At 40.2% G+C, this 14,953-nt stretch overlaps 1 protein-coding gene across 1 annotated transcript in view; it reads left to right on the top strand.

Moving 5' to 3' along the window:
- The window catches only part of CNTNAP4 (contactin associated protein family member 4), a 300,407-nt gene that overhangs the window by 169,814 nt on the left and 115,640 nt on the right, over window positions 1–14,953 (top strand). The gene's annotated exons all lie outside the window — the stretch shown is intronic.

Genomic DNA, 14,953 nt, shown 5'->3' on the forward strand with positions numbered 1-14,953 from the left:
CTGAAGCTAGGGTACCACTCACAGTATTCATGTGGTAGTGACTGCGAACGTACAGCTTACTTTGAATTCTGTGTGGACATGGCCATTAGTCAGCGTTTTTAAAAAATGTATTGATTTATTTGAAAGGCAGAGTCACAGAGGGAATGAGAGAGAAAGAGAGAGAGAGAGGAAGAGAGAGAGAGAGAGAGATTGATCTTCCAATCTTTCATCTACTGGTTTACCCCCTAAATGGCCACAATGGCGGGGTCTGGGCCAGGCCAAAGCCAGGAGCCTAGAACTCCCTCTGGGTCTGCCACGTGGGTAGCAGGGGTCCAAGAACTTGAGTCATCTTCCGCTGCTTTCCCAGGTACATTCCCAGGGAGCTGCATGGGAAGTGGGGCAGCCAAGACACAAACCAGTGACCTTATGGGATGCCGGGATCCCAGCCAGCTGCTTAACCCGCTGTGCCCAGACGCTGGCCCCAGTCAATGTTTTTTGACTGTTAGCAAACAGTTATGACTACTTGTCATAACTCCAGTATTATACCTCCCCCCCCAATACACACGCTTTTTCTCATCTTTAAGTCTATGGAATATTCTATTTTGTGTGCTTCAATTGATGTCTTTGTGGTACCTGCATTTATTGTTTCCTGTTTGGCCTATGGCTAAAGTAGCAGTTCTTGGGGACAGTATGATTTTAAGCACAAACTGTAATGCATATGGCATAGTGGAAGGACCGGATTCAATGTGAAATGAAGTTGTATAGTTTTTAGATTACTATTAAAGAGGAAAAGTCACAACCTTAATGGGAAAAATACTCTCTCTGATACCTTGGGAATAACCCCAAATGGCTTGGATTTGAGTACCTTAGGGGAATGTGTGTGATCAAATTGACTTCAATCCCTCAAACTGTAGCCACATTCGTTCTCCACCTATTAATTCTATCAACCTTGTAAAATATTAGTGTGTTAAAACATTATTAGAGGGGCTGGTGTTATGGCATAATGGATAAAACCTCTGCTTGAGACACCATGTGGGCACCAGTTTGTGTCCCTGCTTTTTCACTTCCTATCCAGTTCCCTGCTAATGGCCTGGGAAAAACTATGGAAGATGGCCCAAGTGCCTGGGCCTCTGCACCCATGTAGGAGACCCAAATGATGCTTCTGGCTCCTGGCTTTGACCTGGCCCAGCACTGGCCATTGTGGCCATCTGGGCAGTTAACCAGTGGATGGAAGACTTTCTCTCCCACCTTCCCTCCCTTTTTCTGTCCCTCTGTCTCTCTGTCCCTGTTTCTCCCTCTCTGTCATTCTTTCAAATAAATAAATAAATAAATCTTTAAAAATATTAGATATTATATTAGCAACATTTATTGAACACATAGTAATCTATGTATCAGAAACTATTCTTTTTAAGTTTATTTATTTATTTATTTGAAAGTCAGAGTTACAGAGACATAGAGACTCAGAGAAAGAGAGAGACATACAAAGAGAGACAGAGAGAGGCACAGAGATCTTCCATCCATGGGTTCATGCCTCAAATGGCTGCACACTAGGCTGAAGCCAGGAGGGACCTTCCTCTGGGTTTCTCCCATGAGTTCAGGAGCCCAAGCACTTGGGCCATCTTCTGCTGCTTTCCCAGGTGCATTAGCAGGGAGCTGGTTCAGAAGTGGAGCAGCCAGTGCCCATATTCTTGGGATGCTAGGTTTGCAAGCAGTAGCCTCACATGTTATGCCACAATGCCAGTCCCAGAAACTATTTTTTATTGGAAGTTTCTGACTTAGTTCTAACAACACAGTCAGTTAGACATAGGAAACCCAACATTTAATGCAGGAGTAAGAGACAAGCAGAATTGTATACTGGATGCTCTAAATAGCTTGTTCAGGGTTGCCTAACTCAGAAAGAGCTGGGAATACTGGTGTTCTCCACCTTCCAAACGAGAGGTTGCATGTGCTGTTAGCAGAAGCCTCCTGCTGCAAGATGTTGTCTGCAACTCAATGGGGTAGCACAGACCCAAGATCACCTTGGGTTTTCTGCAGACATGCAAGGACATTCTCCTGGACAAAGAGAGGTGGCCATGGTCTCTCTCCTGGTTCACAACTGCAGGTCACTCCTCCATGCTCATCAGAGGGGACCTGTCTTGAGGTTGAGGAAAGCCCGAGGGTTGCACAGAGCCTGCCGTTCTCTTCTGCCTGGGCCTTCCAATCTGCACCAAGTTAATACAACTCTAGGGTGAGCTTTGCCAGAGCCATTTGCTCAGGTGTGTGTACATCTGAGTGCTTCACAGTTCCTGAAATGAAAGGAAAGTAACCGTAGAGAAACTGGGAGCTTTGTCCAAAGTTATACAAGCTAAGTTAGATGTAGGATTTAATTCAGATCCATCACTTTCCAAAGCCAAGGCTCTTGACAAGTGCATGAATGAAGCATGTATTAACCTTTTATGCATTTATTGGCACTTGCTAAAAGATAATTATTAGATAAATTCTAAGGTAATACATATATATAAAGAAACATGGACAAAAGAAATATCAGAAGTACTGTACAAGCTAAGTGCAAGATAGCATAGCATGAGTGCAGGGTATCATGGATAAAGTGATAGTAGTATTCAAATATGTATTGTAGTAGATTTTTAAATCAGTTGAGCTATTTTCACATGGTAGGTTAGGAAGACAGCTGAATAGGAGAATCGGAGAGCCCCAGTCAGGCACAGGAGTAAGGATGCTGGGATGGGGAGTTTGTGTTTTAGTGTGGTCACTTAGACTAAAATGGGTGGGTGGAAGTTGGAGAGTTGAATCTAGAGGCAGTTAGGAGGCTTACTGTGGAGGGTTCAATCTGGAGGCAGTACTTCCTCAGGGGGCTTCTGCTCTGGTTTGTGTCAGTGACAGGGGACCCCCAAACTAGAGGAGAGCAATCCCTACAGAAGAGAGTAGGCAGAGTGAAATATACTGTGGATTTCGAATCAGGAAAGCTTGGTCATTGCGTGTGAGCAGACGCTGAAGTATCAGATTTGAAAAACTATCTGGAAGGTTGTATCATTGGCTGGGAAAGGACATGGAGAATAAATAGATTTTGGAAAGGAAAAGGAGAGAGAATTAATGCCATTGTTGACTTGTAGAGTGCAAGTGTCTGTGAAATATGGAATGTTGGAATTTCAAGCCCTTGGCTTGAAGGTGAAGAATTAAAACCTATATAAATATTATTAAGCTCAGTAAATCATGGAGTGTTCCACTTATTGTATCACTGTTAATAATAAAACTATGAAGTGCTTGGTTTGAACAACTACTCATGTGTTGAAAAATGGGAATGCATTTCTACCACTATTAAAACAAGTCCTTTTTATTGTTTCAGGTAGTCTAAACATTTTTACACGAAGTCCCCTTGTGCCTAATACATGTGTTTGCTGAAGCTGCAGATGCACGCTCGTCCTGTGATTATTGTAGGGAAAATGGCTATTGTGAGACCCACACATAATTTTACTGCCCTGTACCCCAACGAGTTAGAGCAATAACTTGTTATGAAAGAACATCAAGTGAATGGAAAATCCATATCAAAGGGCATGTTCTACTTTTATGTCAGTAAACTTGAAGTTGTTTTCTGAGTAATGAGAGAAGTAGAAGCTAAATTTTATGGGATCAAAGGGAAAGTATAAATTTCAGATTTCTTGGCCATAGCAACCGTGAACATGTTTATAGATCTGGACAGGAGATGTATGGAAGGAAATAACTGGTGGAAGAAAGAACAAGGGAAAGGAAAGGAAACCTTTGATGATGAAGGGGCACAGCTGTACTAAACGTCCCGAAGAAGAAAATGGTGAACTGAGGCAGGGGAAGGGAACCCACTTGGGGAAAGTGAGTGTACCCGAGTTGTCCTTCGGAAACCCCAGGTAAACCACGTGAGCACGCTGTTCTTCAGTTGTGGGTGAACTACTGAGTCCATTGTCCTTAGTGTGGATGCTAAACTCCTTTTCTGCATTGCTTGTGTAAGCATCCTCATTTTGTAATTGATGGTCTTCTCCTCCCCACTCCCACAGAGCACGAGGAATGTCCAACTCTCTGGCCACGCTGGGCTGATTTTGGTGTGCCATGATTTCATGATTTTCTGAACCTGGTGACTTTGCATAATGCCTCCAGCAGTTGTCACAAATCCAGCCTTCATTCCTCTACATAGATCATTCTTTTATTCATTCTCTGTCCTCAGCCTAGAAATCGATTTTCTGACGCCCTCCACCATACCTCATGATCACATCAGGGGATGTTTTCACCCAGTCGTAGGGCAGCTTTTCTTATGATCTGCTTACATGTTCTCTTTCTGCTATTCATCTTGTAGGTAGATGAACGGATGAATACAGGCAAGCTTGGTGAGCCTCTGGATAGCTTTCTCCATCATCTTAGCGGCAAAGTCAACACGTTAAAGATCAGGCATGGGGCACAGACAGAACCGAGTGAGAAGACTAAATAAGAATAAATGTTTACAAGGGTTAAACTATTGTATATAAGTGCTTAAACACAGACGCTTTAGACAAACTTGTGTGATATATTTAGTAAATGAAACATAAGTCAGTAATTATAAGACTCATGTCAACTATTTAAAATTAGAAACATAGGGGCAGGCATGGTGGTGCAGAAGGCTAAGTCACCCACTTAGATCGCCTCCATCCCATATCCAAGTGCTGAGATCAAGTCATGCCTCCACTTACAATGCAGCTCCCTGCTAATGTGTACTCCGGAGGCATATACCCCTTTCATCCAGCTTAAGTAATTGGGTCCCTGACACCAACGTGGTATACCCTGATGCAGTTCTTGGCTTTGGTCTGGCCCAGCCCAGACTGATTCAGGCATCTGGGGAGTAAACCAGCAAGTGGAAGATATCTCTGTCTGTCTCTCTCTCTTGTGCTACCTTTCAAATACTTTTCAGGTTAATTGATTAAAAAGGAAGAGTACATATTTTATAATGTAAAGATAGTGAAAGCTGGACTATACATTGTTACCAGTAGATTTCCATTTAGAAAAAATGTAAATAGGAAATATAAAAAAGTAACATAAGAAGCACAACCATTCGCCTGGTGCGGGACACTGAATGAGGGGTGGGTAATAGTTTTCTGAGTATTCAGGATGTTGATCTCTCATGCTGCATGTCTGACTAGGGGAAAAATTAAAGCAGTAAATTTGTTAGATTTCCTGTAAAGAATAGTTATAATTGAATTCAATGCCTGTTTATTGGGGGAACGGCCACAGGGTAACTGCTAAAGGCTTAACCAAGGTGAATTAGGTATATCACGACTCTCACATTATTTATCAGCTAATTCTGTGACTGAGGAATCCTATTTTATGTCAGAGTTTAGAAAGAAGATAGATTCTGGTCAGTCTAAAATCAAAGAGGATAAATTCTCCAATTATTTGCAAAGCTTATGGTCTTAAGATTTTAATTCAATGATAAGTGGAGCTCTATTAAAATTAAAATAAGTTTAGCTATTATAATACTAGAAAATAAGGAAACTATGGAACTCCATCAAGATCATGTCAAATGAATTTAGGGACTGTTGAGAAAGGTTTTACTGCCCAAAAATAGAAGTTCAAAAGAAACTCAATACAATTTTTGAAACATTAAATATTTTAAGTGAGTAGGTTCATGATGACAAAAAAATTCCATTGGTCACCTATGAGAGACATTAAGGATCCGATTTGTGTAACTAATAAATGAAGGAAAAACATCAGGCATTCACTGTACTTTTCTTACACAATATTTACTCCAGAATAACCATATAAGAGAGGAAGTTTCTCCTTAAAGAAATATTTCAAAGAATAAGTCAAAAGTGGTAATAGAACATGTCCATTTTTCAACCCTACATAAAAGAACAGGTCAGAATCACTACCAGGATTCACAAAAGTGAGAGAATTTTCTTTTCAGTATGAGTTGCATTAGTAGCACATAGCTAGTTCTGGGTGAAATATATTAAAAAACCTACTTCAGAGCTCTGAAGTTCAACTCCAACAAATAGAAAACTTGAGAGCACTTGATTTTTGAAAGAAAAGACGTAATCTCTAACGGGCTCTTTGCAAAGAACAAGCCGAAGGTAGGCAGGTTTCATTAGTCTGGGATGCGAGAGTACAGAGGTCAAGGTTGCCAGAGCAGCTGTTGGCCGAGGAGGGGACTTTCAAGACAAGGAGGTCAGAAGGGGAAGCCCGAGTTCCTGATGGACATTCCCCTCAAATCCTTGGCTGATTTCTGAGCTTCGAATGCCCAAGATGAGATACCAATGAACCCAAGGGAATGCTGCCAGAGAGGTTAAAGTTGTAAAGGATTTAGCACCTGCCTGGTGCTGAGCTCACCTTTGGAGTTCAGATTAGATTTTGTGAAGCTCCTTGGGTTCTCACATTTTCAACTGAAACAGCACAAACACATTGTTTTAGGAGGAAAGACCCCACCTTCGGTCCAATTGTTATATCCTAAGGCTAAGGACAAAACCACATTCAAAATGTCTTAAGTCCTGGAGCCAAACCTCCCTGTGGTCAAGGAGATCTGCCTATAGGTCAACCCCTAGGGGCACTTCTGTTTGGTTCCTGCCATCACTCTTCATCCCTCCACAGTCCTTCCCACCCTCCCCACTGTTCCCATCTTCTCCAATTCCCATCCCTTCTTCCCACTTCCTCCTCCTTTCTTGACCTCTGCTTACATATGGAGCCTCCCCTATTCAGCTTGTTATACCTCCATGGAGATGTTCTCCCTGACGGCCAGCCCAATTTGAATTTCTCTGTTCAAAACTCTCCTATAACCCTGTTCTTTTCTTTCACGTGTCACTTTGCATTTATAGATAGAGCTATAGACATGGGATTATTTGCCTGGTGTCTTTTCCTTTAGGCTGGAGGATCTATGGGGACAGAAGACTTCACGTTGCAGTGGCTGCTCCCACTGTTGCACTTGGCGCAGTCAGTAGTCAATAACTGTTGTCACATCAATGATTTAAGAAAAAATTCTTATCAGCCCTGGTGAAAACTGAATAACAGATCAATGTATAAAATTTTTAGACTCAGCAGCAGTTGGTTCATGGGAGAGATCTCTGAGATGAGCACATGAGATTTCAAATGTTGTTCTCATTAAAACGATAATAATCGCATACAAAATAATGAACGTAGAGGCATTTGGAAACTTCCATTTGATCCCCCCAGCATCTTTGTCTAGTATGAGAACTGGAACTGTTTTCTACTTATTCCAAATAAAGGAACTGAGAGTCAGCATTTAAGTGACTTTGGTGATGCTGCAACAGTCAGAAATAAATATTAGAGGCAGAAATAACGCTTACAACCTCCAACGATGCATTCAAGAGTCCTTGACATAGTAGAAGTTATTAATTTTGAGTCCACTTGAAGGTTAATTTAGATTGATATTTAAGTGGTTGTGATGGTATTTGTTCCCATAAACTCCTGGCATGTTGGTACTGCCCTTAACTCAGACTATTTAAAACCATGACAGTGAAGTCACCTTTTCCCTGTGGTTATATACAATACCTGATTCTGTGCCTCCTTCCTTTGTATTGTGTTCCTTTTAGTTGTCTTAAACTTAAGAGACCCTTAAATCATTCTGTGTTCGTTTATGTTACCATGCAAAAATAGTACAACCCATTTCCTGTTGATTTCTTGAGTGCTTGGTCTCGCCTCTCCATTGCTTTAAAAACCCAGTTCAGTAATGCGGATCTCGAGTGCCTATACATCATGCTGGTGCTTCGATATTTCTCTATACAATAGTTTAACAGCACTCAGTCTGATTTACGTTCCTTAGAAGTCAAAATTGGACCTCTGTTTAGCAATTCGTGTGTAATAATTTTCAAATAAAGAAACCGTGATCTGTGTTTAAGGCTTACTTCATGTTTAACCAAGAAGAGTTTGGTCTATACCTCTTTTATCCAGCTGATGAATGACCTGTGTTATTTCTTTCTTTGGTCTTTGGAGGTAGCACTTTTTTTAAAATTTCTATTTTAGGGGTGATTTTCAAGGAATTAAGAGATGAAGAACCTATTCATGGCTTTCAAAGAAACTTAATTGTTTAATGATTAGCGTACCACCTTACGCATTTTGTATTCCAGTTTTCCTTTTTGAAGGCTTTGCAGTCACGTAGCCCCATCAGTGTGCTGTGATTCGTGATTTAAGTCACTCGATCACTTCATCCCAGAAATGTTTTTTAGGGGTAAATCACCACCTGCACAACTTTCAGCAGGTACCACTAAGTATAAATAAATAAAGCATATTCATTGTCCAGGGCACAGTTCATTGGGCAGTGAAGTATTAATGTTCAGGGAATAGGTTTCTGTAAGCTTCTGGTTGAGTATCCCTTATGCTGTCATTGCCTCAGTATTGCTCAGAGACATCTGTTCCCGGGTTGCAGGTTAGAATTCCCAGGGTTCTCATTTGATGGAGGTCAGGCAGAGCCTAGGATACTGAATATTCACAGAGACCCAAACCATTCTTCTTGGTCGATCCTGATATGGCTGGGCCATGGAGCTCAATTTAAAAAGCCATACTCTCGGTATTATTTAATTTTTTTAGAAATCTGCTTGAGGAGTGGGGAGGACACTGTTTATATGAGGGTACTTCAGGGTTCATGGAAAATGAAATTAAAAGGTAAAGTTTATTTTCATGCCAAACATTTTTGGAGTGCATGCATTTTTTTCATCCTATGAATTTTCTATGAACTTCTTGAAGACCTCCTGTATAAGCAACAACCCCTCATAAGTCTGAGAAACCTCAAAGTTCTGGAGCAAGGGTGCATGGGCACAAAGATGAGAAGAACCAGTGGAATGGATGAGAATGAGGAACGGGCTGCGTGTGACATGTACAGTGGCAGAAAAACACTTTATTGCTCAAGGAGGTGAAGCATTGCTACAATGCAGCCCATCCTTTCCAGAGGGTGAGGCTCACCATCTCCTCTGCACATCCTAGAAGCATTCGGGTCTCGTCCTGATACCAAAGAGAAGCTCCAACGGAGGCATGAATGATCGCGTCTCAGGGATGCGTGTCTTCCTCAGTAGACTGTAAGCACAGAAGTGTTCTTCGTTTTTAAGCATCGCTGTGTCTTCCACTGTGTTGACAGAAGGCTTGAAGGATGGCAGAACACCTCTACCCATCCCAGCAGTGCTACACCTCCTGCAACTCCCTGCGTGTTTGCTGTTGGGGAGCTTTTAATCCCATGGAAGATTGCATTTCTAAACCACGTAAATCAAGCCGGCTGTATCCGTGGTCACAGGGAGAACGAGAGAGGAGAGTAGGCACTGTGGTCTTTGCAAGTCTCTCCTCTCCTTGGTCCTTGTCCTAGATGAGAAGATTAGAGATGGAAGCGTTCACTGAGGAGGCTTCAGTCGCCCACGACTGCTGTGGTCGTGGCTCAGACAGGAGCTGACGGAGAAAACCCACAGAACCCACAGACGCCTGGAAATTGTTCTTGCCGCGCCTGGCTGTGACCTGGATAATTAAGTGTTTCTCGTCCACTTCAGACACTGATTTTTTTTTTTAATAACTGCAAATACTCCAACTGCATGTATTAAACTGCTTTTGCTATACCCCTTTTCTTGCCCGATGTTTTACTCACAGATAACAACAGGAGTATTACTAGTTGTTAACGTTTGTTGATCGCCGATCACCTGCCAACTTCCAGAAGTTCTGCAGGTATAAACAGTCACAGGATCCTCCCGTGAAGAGTGTGCTCCTAGCATTCTCCTGTTGGAGATGAGGAAGCAGGGGTGAAGAGATGAAGTCCTTCCTGTCAGCCAGGGAATACGGCCCTTCCAAAACCCTAGTCCCTGCAACATGTGAACTTGCACCCGGGAAAGGTGATTGAGCTAAGGATCTTGCAATGGAAAGATTATTGTTGTTTATCCAGGTGGACCCGGTGTCATTACAGGGACCCTGTGAGACGTGAGTATGAGGATCAGGGTATGTCAAAGCGGAAGTGAGAGGGAGAGAGAGAATCTGAAGATGCTGGGATACTCATCTCATACATAGGAGGAGGAGCCAAAAGCCAAGAAACACAGTGGTCTTGGGAGGTGGACAAGGCAAAGGAAGGGATAATTTCCTAGGGGTTTCAAAAGTGAAGCAATCCTTGCCCACACCTTGGTGTTAGGAATTCTGAATTCCAGAATCACAAGGTGGCAGCTTTGTGATATTCTAAGGGAAGGTGTTTGTGGTTCCTTGTTAGAGCAACTACGGGAAATGAATCCAGTTGCACAAGGTGTAGTGAGCATCCGAACCTTGAAGGCTCGTTGCCTTAGTTACCAGGCTGAGCAGTAATAGACGTTAGTACCGATGGCTAACTCGGGGGTGAATGTTCAGAATAATTTGCAGTTTGTTACTAGAAAATTAGAGTTCATGTCCTTCTCATGGTGAGCCAGTGCATGATACAGCCATATCATCCGTGGTAGATAATAGCGCAATCATCAAAAATACAATCCCAGATAATAAGCCTATTAATGAACAAACTTGTAAGTAGAAAAATCATATTTCCTTTTAGTTGAGTAAAAGTCTTCTATTTTTTTGTGCTGTAGGTCTTCCACTGTTATAAATTTTGTTAACTTTGTGTTTCTCACTTTTCCTATAGCCAATTTTCTAATATTTATGCAAATCAACCATGTAGAAAAGATTCTTTCCAAAAAGTGTTTGACAATTGAAAGGAATAAGTATATTTACCAATAATCATTAATGTTAATTTAGAGCCATAATTTAGTGTTTATAAACAAATAAATGTTGGAGTAGATTAATGTTTTTAAAAAATCTGGATATTTTTACAGATTGATTTCAGTATAAAGATAAATTATTGTGAATGATCCTGCAATGCTTCTGTTGTGAGAATTTATCTGTGTTGGCCATGCTGTTTTAGTAGTTAGAAAATTCGGAGATCTTTGTGGAACAGCAAAGTTAAATTAACCCTGAACATGACCAGTGATGGCTAGGACTTAAACTATTGCTTTCCTGATCAATGGCACATAGCCCAAATGTACTTTTTTTATGAGTAATGTTGAAGGAAAATTTTTGAAAATACAACTCTCATTCAAATACAGAGTAAACACATATAAAATCATTTGATTTATAAATGAATGAATCACAAGGATGCTAATGTTAGTTCAAAGAAAATTCAAGAGAGACAATATATACAAGGATCTAGGAAGAATGATGGAATGATTTTGTTAGGCAAGCACACAAGTAGTCAATGTCCAACAGGGCAATAAAACTATGACCTTTGAGGCTATACAAGGGTATTTCAAAAAGCTCTTGGAAAAATGAAATTAAAAGGTATTTCTTTTGGTGTAAAAATTTTTGAAATCTGTGCATATATTTTTTACATAATACACAATTTCCATGGTTTTTAAAAATTTATTTATTTATTTGAAAGTTGGGGTAGGAAAGAGGGAGAAGAGGAGAGAGAGATCTTCCATTTGTTGGTTCACTCCCTGAGTGCCCACAACAGCTAGGGCTGGGCCAGGCTGCAGCCAGGGGCCAGGAGCTTCATTTGGGTCTCCCATGTGGGTAGCAGGGACCCAATGCCATGAGCCATCACCTGCTGTCTCCTAGGGTGCCCATGAGCAGGAAGATATAGGGAGTGGAAGCAGAGCTTGGCCCCAGGCACTCCAACGTGGGATGTGGGTGTCCCAAGCAGTAGCTTAACCTGCCATACCTCAATGCCTGCTCCCAAATTTCTATCTACTTATATTTTTTTTATTTGAAAGAGAGAGAAAGAGACAATGAAGAGAGATCTTCCATTCACTCCACATTGTTTTGGAAGAATTTCATGTTTTCTATCAAACAGAAGTAATTTATATTTCTATTGGCAAAAATCTAAAAGCTAATATATAACTTTACAGAACCTGGCTCTCATCAGTAACAAATAGTAAAATAAAACATTTATTAATTCATCTAGAATTGAATGGTTTTTAGGCAGGCCTGTTAGAAAATGCTCAAGTATTACAGTGATACAAAATTATTCCTTTGCTTTATTTCAGGTTTTCCCAGTTTTTCTTAACAATAGTAAGATTATTTTCAAGGCAGGTTATACATCTTCCTCTCCAATTAGTAGCCCTTGGAGAACAAGATATAGCTGTTACCTATATAACCCAAATGCTCTTCATCTCTATTGCAAAACATTATTTTGTTTTCATTTAGTTCCAGATTTTATAACCTTAATGGCATACATCATAGGTCAGCATTTTGTGATTATAGTTTAAAATCATTTTTAATTAGATGCATTTTTTGTAAATAACATTATTAAAGTGACATTCAAAAGGTGTTATTATAAATAGATATACTACCAAAATGACACTAATAATCCTCCAGAATGCTTTCATTTGATGAGAATCCACCTTTATATCTTGCGTATATGTTACCTGAAGTTTTCCTGATGATTTACTCACATTCCGAGTTTCACTTAGCGTTTTTCCTCTGAAGGACACTGTATAAATGCACATGAAATCCAGGCTGAGAATGCAGCCAGGGTGCTGATTTTCCCTTTTCCGTGCTTTCTTCCTTTCAGGCTCAGTTTTTCCAAGGGAGGTGACTTTACTGCTACTTCTTATTTCCTGTCATTGTCATTCCTCAGCTATCCACAGAGCTTTCTTTCATGACGGTTGAATGGGATAGTGTTGGGAGAATGTCCAGGTTTTTTTAAGTCCAATACTCTAAGAGTTTTCCTAGTTTGTGGGGACAAGTTCTAGGACTTAAAGTCTGCAGTGAGTGACAAGATTATTCCTTGCAGTCAACCTCAGCCTCAAGTTTCTAGACTTGGAGACCTTTCCCAGCTACCTCGAATGACCATAGTCTTCGGTTGCTCTTGATTAGAACACCTGTTACAGTCTCTAATAGATTCATGGATTTATTTGTTCCCTTATTATATACCATCTGTCCACCCCAAATGTAAGCATGGTGAGGAGTGGCTTCCTATTTGTGTTGAATACTCTTTTATTCTAGCATCCAGCATGGTGCTTCAAACATGTTGGCCTAAATAAAATTGTATTGAAAACATCATTGGATTGCATAATTGCATCCATGGGATGTAAGCAGAGAGTAGGTAAGAGCTGGAGAAAACGGGAAGTGACTTCAGTTTAAGAGATGAAACAGAATACCATTGCTTGAGGCATCAGCTGTTTGATATGTTCTTCACTACCCCGTTTTGCTGGTGGAAATATCCCAGACACAAAAGATTTAGGTGCCATGGAAGATGAATATGTCCATTACAATGTAATAATAACAGCAGTGTGAAAAAAGAGAGAAAGAAATAGTAGGCTACAGTAACGTAGGCTAAGCCTTTTATGGGAAAAAATCTCATGGTAGCTAATTCCAAAAATAGTATTTATCTAAAATAAAATCATTACTAAGATGGTTGCCTTTAAGCGATACATTAACTCAGAGATAACTGCATTGCTCCAAATATGTCAGCATTTAAAGTCTGTCTTATTGGAATTTTTCTTAATTTATTATAATATAATAATCATAGAACACATTATTTGTATTTGACAGAGTTATGTTTTTACCATGCACATTCATCCAGCTATATAACAAGGAATAATTGTTCCGTTAACATTATTCTTTCTGCAGAATGCAATGTTTATTCATGTGCACTTGGTGAGTGAATTCTTTATAAGCACATTAGCAAGATGTGAAAAAAATCAAACCTTTGAAATTTCAAAAGTTAGCTTCATAAAATAGTTGAAAGAAATTTTGAGGGGTTGTGGATAGAAATGGTTCACAAAATATGATGGATGATCTGAATGAAATGCACATTTGGGCATACAAATAGCTATAATAATTTTGTCAAATGCAACAAGATGAGTAAGCTGTAATGTCATTTTGTTGACTGGAAGAACTCAGCTTTCCAGTTGAAAAATAGGTTTATATCTTATTGGTTTCTCCTAACCCCTTCATTTATTACATAAATACACTCTCAAGGATAATCGCCTTGAAAAATTTTTGATTTGTGAAAAATAGAAGATACTTCTAGGATTTGTGAGTATTATAAGTTCTTTTGCATGTCTCTTGTTCAAGGTGCAACCGATTTTGACAGATGTACTGTTATGTTACTGGTATAACATGACACCATTTTCAGATGAGCTGAATAAGAGTGATCTTGACAATGAGTAGGTAAGACATTGTCAGAAAGCTAAAAAACATGTCCATGTCACCATCTTAAATGCAGCAGAATAGACCTTACAGTAGCATTAAGCCAGTGTCTTTTCAACAATGCCCTTGAGAAGACAAAAAATAGCATTGCTTTAAATACTGTCACTTAACCATGAAAATAATAAAATGAGACAAAACACAATGGTCAGTTATAGGTGCTTGAAGTGGCATTTTATGACTCTGTGGCAAGTATGTGTATTTGTGTGGATCTCTTGCATATAACATGTATATGAAAGAATTTCAAGACATTAGAACCACTTTTTTGGGTTAATAGATGGCACAGTGGGTTAAGCCACTGCCATGTGAATGCCAGTTAGACTTTGGAGGCTCCACTTCCGATTCAACTCCCGCCTAAGGAGCCTGAGGAAGCAGCAGAAGATGGCCCACAGGCTTGGGTCCCTGCCAGCCACACTGGAGACCTGGATGGAGTTCCAGGCTCCAAGCTTTAGCCTGGCCCAGCTCCAGCTGTCGCAGCAATTTGGGGAGTGAATGAGAGGATGGAAGATTCTCTCTCTCTCTCTCTCTCTCTCTCTCTCTCTCTCTCTTACCTTTCCTCTCCCTTCCTCTCTGCCTTTCAAATAAATATTCTTTAAAAAAGCACTTTTTTCTGGAGCCAATGAAAATTTAGTTTCAACATGTCAAGAGTATCATTGAAGAGTTGATCATGAATAGGCATGGTGGTTTTATAAATGTTAATTATAATCGTTACTCTGATTTCTCTGATGGCATGAGAAAAATGGTTAAAGATATTCTGTATATAAAGAGAATTGAAAATGAATCTTGATGTGAATGGAAGGGGGGAGGGAGAGGGAAAGGAGAGGGTTGC

Source organism: Oryctolagus cuniculus, chromosome 18, assembly GCF_051225735.1.
Source record: "Oryctolagus cuniculus isolate XC-2025 breed Fujian yellow rabbit chromosome 18, ASM5122573v1, whole genome shotgun sequence".
NCBI classification, from domain to species: Eukaryota; Metazoa; Chordata; class Mammalia; order Lagomorpha; family Leporidae; genus Oryctolagus; species Oryctolagus cuniculus.